The 8,577-nt window shown below is 40.0% G+C and overlaps 1 protein-coding gene across 9 annotated transcripts in view; it reads right to left on the reverse strand.

Annotated features, from left to right (window-relative positions):
* The window catches only part of adgrb1a (adhesion G protein-coupled receptor B1a), a 150,244-nt gene extending 142,554 nt beyond the window's left edge, over positions 1-7,690 (reverse strand). For all 9 annotated transcript variants that reach the window (XM_029450967.1, XM_029450965.1, XM_029450972.1 and 6 more), the window contains exon 1: positions 7,161-7,690. The gene's annotated coding sequence lies outside the window, so the exon portion shown is untranslated. The remainder of the gene's footprint in view (positions 1-7,160) is intronic.
* Positions 7,691-8,577: the final 887 nt, after the last annotated feature.

The following is an 8,577-nucleotide window of genomic DNA, read 5'->3' on the forward strand; positions in this document are numbered from 1 at the left end:
TGCATTATACTGTATGTGAATGTGCATATACAGACATGCAGTGTACGTGGTTTAATCCATTGGCTTTTCGTCATTAGAGGATTCCAGAGGAACAGACTCTGTGTGAAGGTGTTTCCTCTGCTTCTCTCTCACACTTGCTAACATGAAGATAAAAATAGCAAACAGCCAGGAGAACCCTGCTAATTGAAGACCTTGGCTCACAGCGATGCAGCTCAGATCCTAACATGTAACTGCTACTGCACAAGGGCTATACTAATATGGGCTTCTAAAGCCAGACACCCCTACTGACATGTTTGCCAACAATGAGAAGTAATATCAGATTATTATTTAATTCCTGAAAGGTTCTCTGTGTAAGTCTGAGCCACCTGCTTCAAAGAAATAAGGGGCAGAAATATTGCTAAATCCAAAATGCCAGAATCTAGAAAACGTGCCACATATTCGTCTCATCTTCCTAGTGGCGGCGCAGCCAGGAGAGCAGCCCGCCAGGGAGGAGAGAGATCGACAGAGCCGCCACTCTGCAGCCTCGTCCGTCAGAACCAGGTCCAGCCCTGCAGTCACAGCTGCTGGACCTGTGTAACAGCAGGAACAGGGAGTCTGCAGTTCCCCGGTGGTGTGGCTGAACTCCTGCTAACTGCTAACTGAAGCTACGCAGTTTCCCGGGGCTCCCGACAGATATACACTCAGACAAACAGCCTCCTGGCAGCTGTGAGGATGAAGAAAGGTGGTGCGGGGGGGGGGTTCTTGTTTTAACAAACTATAAAACAGGAACATGGCTGTAATATTTATAAGAGAGTCAGACAGCTGTACTTCTCCCTCTGTACTGAAGCAGACTACAGCTACACTGACTCACTATCACCTCTACAGGAACAAGTTGTATTACAGGCTGGATGGAGCAGAATTGTCAGTTAGCATGCAGCATTCAGTATATATCTCTGCAACACTTAGATATCTCAGTAGACGTCTTTAATGTCAACACTGTTACCTCTTCACATTCTGTTGTTTTAATATTTTAAGTTTAAATTCTGGCAGATCTTATACATTGAAAATATAGCACATTTGACTTTTGATACAAGACTAAAATAATTGGTCTGACTCCACTACCACAGTAACATTGGGAAATTCTCTCTAGACTAGTGAAAAGAATTACCCTCTTTCCAAACGGGCTCCACTATTTATGAACAGCATATATTTTTGGCGTGTAAGTCAGATACTGAAAGTCACCTAAAGGCTCCACCTTTGCCTCAGAGCAAGTTTATTTCCAGAACTAGTTAAATGTTTAAAGAGAGTAAAGCCTAAAGCCATGAAAAAATCCCCTGTGATTCCAACCTCATTCAGAGGTGAGACCTGTCCAAGACAGCAACGCAAAGCACATCATTACAGAATGGACAAAACCCTACAATATACAGCATTACGCAAAAATATTGAATAGAAATAATTAAAGTTAAAGTTAAAGGCCTATTATTCACTTTCCAGCCATAGCGCTATAATTTATTTGATCCTGAGTTACTCTGTTCTTTGGATTGTTAGTCTTTTTGTAAGTAATTCCAGTCAGCAGCATACCTTTTTAATTCTTACCCATTTAAAAAAATTAAAAAAGGGTCTTCTGAATTGGAACCATACTGATGCCTACAGACTAGAGCCATAAAGACTCATAAGTAAGATGGAGACAACCTCAGGGTGGCCCTATAAATAAAGGTCATGCAGTAAATTGATCTCTGCATAAAGACATCCATCCAACCACCGGATACAAATCACTGTGATGTGTCGTAAATATGCTACCATTGTCAAATCCCAGGGCACTGTTCCAAAAAATGTGTCTGGAGATTTCACCTCTACTCCAGTGTACCTAGAAATTATGTTCATAGCCAATGCAGGAAGTACGTTACCCTTTAAGTAGGGAGGCGGAAAGTAAGGGTAAGGAGAAGGTAATATTCCCATTTCTATTAACCGTAGACTAACCTTTCTCTTGTTAGTTAGTTTCCGAACCTTAGCCACATTTTATTTGCCATAACCCCAACCTTGACCATACACTATTTACTATCCATAATGTTTGTAGAAAGCAAGAAAGGATTAAACATTGCCATTAGACAAAATATAAAAATCATCAAAAGTAATTTCAGGTTTTGTACAATTGTCCAATATTCATGGTTGTCTGGGGATAGCGTAGAGGTCTCAGTTTCGACAACACTGAGATCTATCAGCAACGTGGTGAACAAAGCATCTTGCTGCTTGTACAGATAACGCAACCCTTTGAAGCCTTCTTAGTTTAGAATGGACAACAGGGGGACGACCCCTCCTGTGTGTCTGCTTAGACTGCGTGTGTGTTCTCCTCCCCTTGCAGGTAGTAGGATGGCAGTGCAGGTCTTTAGTGAGCTGGCTCACCCGGGCTGATGAGCTCTCAAGCCTTTAGAGCTGGGCCAGGTCCGTCTGCCTCACTCTGTCTCTGCTCTCTCCGCTCCCACATGGTCCTGCTTTGGTTGCTGTAAGTCTTTTCTTTTAGCATACCTTAGTTTTCACTCACGCTGGCACTCACATACACCACTGATGTAACACTGGTCACATCTCATTATTTTGTTTTATAAAATAAAATGATTTAATAAATGTTTTCATGTTTGAACCTCCACCCTGTTGTCTGTTCGCCCTCCTGTCGGAACCGTGAGCCAGTTCATGACAACAGTGTCAAATACTATATATAAATCAATAACCAGTTCTGCACAACATGGTGTCCTAACCACAGGCTTCATCATACTACTGTCCACCTTTAAATCTGCCGTAAGTGCACTAACCTGTTGTGTTCTCACTATCAGCTCACTCACTAGGTCTTTACATTTACAAATGCTTACATTCTAAAACCAATAAAGAACTAATCAACCAATAAAATAGTTTGGGATTTTGTAGAATGCAATTATTTTTGAACACATACATTCACAAAACATAGAAACATCTACACAGTTCTGAACTGGGATGAGAGAAAAGTTGGTTGATGCTGGAGGATAGCCTTCATGGTATAATGTCTGATCTCTCGTGTTCAATCTACACAGGATTTGTATTTGAATGGTTATAAATACCTTTGTCAACCAGCTAGCACTAAGCTCAGTTTATGCTTGGCTGCTCTCTCGACATGTGTCTCCAAACAAAAGGCCCTGTGTAGCATCTCACCCAGCTTTTAAACCTTAGCAACAGGAATGATTAAGTGCTCACACAGTTTTCTTCCACTGTTCTGACTCCTGTCATTTCACTCATGAATAAGCAGAGAAATAAATAGAGGCAAAATATTTAATTTGATCTGTTTGGAATTCATATTTTCTCACTTCCTGACAACTGCCATGTTTCACCCTGGCAACAGAGCACCCTGGCAATCACATTGCAAGACAGTCCTTGACATTACCTATGACATTACACAATTGGGCATTATCAACAATTATACTTGGTGACTTTAAAACAAAAATTATTAATTTCTAGGGTTTCTCACCAGACGTCCTGCTTCTTCTGCATTATCTTGACAAGAGTTAAGATTTGCTACAGACATGACTAAATACAACATAGGTTGAGTGTGGCCATTAACACTCTGTGTGGTAAAGCTTTGTGGTTGTTACATGGTTGTCAGCCTAAACTCCTGTCTCACGCCACACATTGGCTAAGCCTCATTAAGCAACCTTCCCAAGCTCCTTGTTTAGTCCCATATTAGGAGAGCCAATGGTGTTTCAGATTCCGCTCAACCTCCAAGCAAAGATCTTCTCCCCACAGTACTGTCGAGAATCCATTAGGAACTTTTAGGACATGGGATATTGCCATGTTTCACCTTTAAAGTGCCTATGTTCTGAGTGTGTGTGTGACTGATTGCTGTGTATTTACTCCAAAGCATGGTGGATGCCATGCACAAAGCAATGTGTGGAGCTCAGGGGCTTCAGAATAGCACTGTCTGTCTATGTCACACAGCCCTGTGTCTACAGTTCCTCTCTATCTTGCCTTTAATCCATCTTCTATCATCCCGCTGGCTGTCTCCCCGTCACCCATCTATTCATCCCTCCTCTTTCAATGACTCCCTCTGTTTCCCTCCTCACTGTCTCTTCTTCATCCCTCTGATGTCACAAATTCAGATATGAGGTTCTCTGATAGCACACAGCCTTGGACACTGCAGCCTTGTTTGGAGGCGAGTGATCAGAAGGATAAGAGGATGTAGGAAAGGCGAGTGAGTTGACGGCGCGGGTATTTTCCGAAGCAGCGGGAGGATGTAAGACGCAGAAACAAAGGAGGACATCTAGGTTAAAAAAACATGCATGAATGGATCTGAAAAGGCCTGTGTTGTGTTGCCGGCTTGTCTCATCCCTATGACTCCGAGCCAGCCGTGCCTGTCAGGGCACTACTGTGGAGTCTATTTATGTTATCTGCTCTCTTTCTTGCGGATAAAACATTTGACTGCTAATATTCATACCTGGGGGGTAAGGGGGGTGGGTCTCAGATTCTGAACCCTGGCACTTTCCCAGAAATGCATGTGCTGTCATAAGAGCAGACAAGTCCTGTATACTTGACTCTGCTCAGTCTTGTGAAATGTCAAACATAATGGAAAACATTATAAATATATGTGGTAGGGTTGGGGGCTATTTCTTTGTGGTTTCATGTGTTTCATATAATGCACAGAAAGTTCATGCTGGACCGACGTCTGCAGGGTCTTGATTTGAAAATGTGAACATTAATGAGAGGTCAAAAATACAAACATCAAAAGCTACAGGGACATGGGTCCTCCTGCATGTTTTCCTCTGATGGAGACGGAGTTTCCACATACACCCCGAAGTGAAAGATGCATCAGTAAAGGAGAGAAAGGGTTGGTTGTAATACAATATGCAAAGGTACACCTGGTTAATTTTAGATTAAATACCTAAAGTATCTCTTCCTCTGAATATATAGGACTGTTGAACTGCTTTAAAGAGCCGCTAACCCAAAATAATTTCATTCATCTCAGTCCTGGTAGTTTTAGGGTCTTGTAACAGTTTGCACGTTCTCTCTGAGGCTTTTAAAAACATTTTTGTATCAACTATTGATTTGAGTCTAGAAATCTTGGTATAGGCCTTTAGCAATACAACTATGACATCTTAAGTGTGCTTTTCTTACATTAAACACGTAAACAAGCAGGTATACACCTTCCTACACATGCATCGAAACAGTAACAACGATAAAAGCTTCTGCACATTCGAATGTGAAAAGCTGAATTAGTTGGTTTGCTTTTTTACCAGACTTTTAAAGACCACGTCGTCATCTGTTGAAATGCACACCTTTAATGAAAATATACAGTATGATTCTGCATTTTTAGCTCTGTCCCCTTGTATGAAAACCCACATTATGTTGCTATGAATGTACAATAATCCGTTCAGTGCACAAGCTAATAGAAATGTAGCCTGTCTTATCCCGGGGATGGGCTCAGTGTTTTTATAGTGCCCCCAATAGTATTATCTGGTAACTTGAAAAAGTATGAAGTTGAAGAATATGTTGTCATACTGTCAACCAAACAAGGAAAATACTCACAAAGTAGATAAATTATCTCTGAGCCCAAACAGAAATTCCAACTAAAATACTGTTTTGAAAGTTTCTCAAAAACAACAACGTACCCTGTCGGTCTCATTTTAATCATTTTGTGTATGCACAACATGCAGCATACTATGGATTGGACATTAGTGAGTCTTGCAGTGCAAGGAGAGCTGAGGGAGGATCCTTGCACCAGAAGGGCACAGTGAATGACAACCCATTTTGTTGGCGAATAAGACTGCTGGCCATCAGTGAGTGATACCAGACTGACTGAAAGTGCGCCACAGCAATAGGCTCAAAGCATTCATCTGCTTACTCCACTGCAAATAAATCAGCTACGCGCTTCTGGTTTCTCCCACAAGCATGGGACGGGCATCATTTCACCCTGCCTTATCATTATGTATTATTTTTATTATTATTATTATTATTATTATTATTATTATTATTATTATTATTATTATTATTATTATTATTAATAAGCTATTGCTTGAGCACATTCTTAATGCATTTCAGCAGGTAGAAAATCCATTAAGGATTTATTTAAAGATGGTTAATCTTTATATCCAGCTTTAAAGTATGTGTAAGGTGACAATTAAAGGCTATGTGGCCAAAAGGGAACACACAATGCACTGTACTTTTTACTCTAGCTTTGTCTCTCTTCACACGTACAACTCATTACTCAGCCTGTTAGGAAAACACTAAGAAGTCCAAGAATAATATCTCGGACTTTAGTGCATTAATATAAGAAACACTCCAACAAGTCACGCAGCAGTTTTGTCCGGATGCGCAAAGCGTTCTCCTGGATGGAGAATCCACACCTCAAACCCGATTAAAAAAATATTGCATTTAAATGTAGGCTTGCTAACTGGCAAACCACACTGCTTTGAAACATCATTCTATGGGTTGCATATCAGCTGGTAGCCAATTAAAAAAAAATCACCTATGGAGGCTAAAGGACATAACGTTTTAACTGAAATTAAAACTTCAGAAATGGTACTGATGAACCAATTTAAAAAGTTGAAATATATGTATGTATATGTATGTATATGTATACTGAAATAAATTCAGCTGGGTGTGTATCATATATGCGGATTTAAAGACTTGCGCTTATGCATTTTAAACATGTCTTAAATAACGTCTAGGCTGGTATTTAATCTTTGCGAGTGATTATAATTAGGCTAATATACATGTTTGTTAACGAAGTTAGGCAACACTGCATCCCCAGAGAAACGTGCCACCTTCCATCCTCACGGGCTGCCCGTGTAGCCCGACGGCGACTGTCCACCAGCGGTGAGACTCTGTGAACAGACCGCTGGGTGTGTGAGACTTGACAATTCAGTGCTACTCCCAAACCCGACTAAACGCACCACATTATAAGGGTGACCACAACAGCCAGAATAAATACATCTCTAGTAAATGTAGCAAACAAACTTGACATCAGTCCCTTTTTGAAAATATTGACCCAAACCGCCCAAGAACAGTGACAAAAACGACACGCATCTCACCAAAACAAAACGCAGAAGCGACACAAAACAAGCTGTACTTACGGCATGTGTTAAGTAAACTTGAAGGTGAGCAGTGGTGTCAGTAAAAGGTCAATAAGAGTGACTATGATTCATTCAAAAAAGAGAATTTACCTTGAGTAAGTTAGCAGTCCCTTTGAAGCATACTGTCAGTGGTCAAAACTCGGTGCGTTCACAGGGCTTTCACCAATTCCAAAAGCAAAAGCCTGGGGATAAGTCCAAGGATAAGTCCACTAAAAGCCTTATTATAACGATAATTTCGTCTTCTACTGAGTAAAATAAATCTAACGTTATCGAGAGTAAGAGGAGGGGGGACTCAGAGAGGAGTTCTGAATGTCCGTTAATTCCGTGTAATGCTCCCAATGCGTAAAATAGGTTGAGAAAATCCCGAATGTATTCACCGACAGCTATTTTTACATTGTTCCAAAATGAAACGTCCTCCGCTCCTCTTTAATTTATGAAGGGAAACTCCTTTTCACAATAGTTGTTGTGTTTGTTATTCCAGAAATGTCGGAGATTTCTCTCAGAAAGTTATTCTCCAAATCTTCGTCTTCAGGTTTCACAGTCTTCCAGGTGAATGTAAGGTTTAACGGAGCGGCAAATCAAAGAGGGCTCGCGCGCATCTCGGGAACCGCCGTTCCCAGCTCGCGGCTCTGGAGCGTCGTTGTCTGTCTGTGTGTCCGCGCGCAACAGCCGGATTCCTTATTTGGAAGCCCTGGGCTCGCTCTACTGTCAAGAGAGTCAAGTTAAACCAAAATGACTTCCAGCTAAATCTTTCAAAATAATAACCATAATTGAGGAAAGCACAGCAACACTTATGTCAAGGACCTCTTGATTAAAGTAACACTCACATCAACCATGTATCACATTTATACCAAAACACAATTTAGAGAAATCTTAATATATATACAAATATATGTATATGTATTGTATATGTATATGTATGTATATATATATATATATATATATATATATATATATATATATATATATATATATATATATATATATATGTATATATATATATATATATATATACTTTTTGTTTGTTTGTTTGAATTTTTTTACTAATATTATTATTTACAAAAGCCTGTCAATCTGAAAATTAAAAGAGTAGATGTGTATAAGTGAAGATACACTATGCAGTCAAAAACACATTTACAATTAAAGTAAATATAGTGTATATATATTTTTTTGCAGTAGACCTATCATATCTATGCTATCATAACCACCAAACCTGTATAGCATACACATAGGCATACGGTAGCCAGCTCTATGAGATATGGTGGATAAAAGCTCAAAATGTGTCTCATACTAACGTTGTTGTTGCATTTTATGAAATTCTGTTGTACATCACAGTTGTACTGAAAAACAATAATAAAAGAACATTGAGTAAACTGAGGCTACCCCTTTGGGAATGCTTTTATTTTGAAGGCAAAACTGCCCAATTTCCTGCCAGATTTTGCCTTTACTGCGTTCAAAGCTGAGGGGGTTCCTCTCAATAGAAAATTCACCCATCAGCCCCCTCTTC

The sequence above is a fragment of the Cottoperca gobio genome, chromosome 16 (assembly GCF_900634415.1).
Source record: "Cottoperca gobio chromosome 16, fCotGob3.1, whole genome shotgun sequence".
Taxonomy (NCBI): Eukaryota; Metazoa; Chordata; class Actinopteri; order Perciformes; family Bovichtidae; genus Cottoperca; species Cottoperca gobio.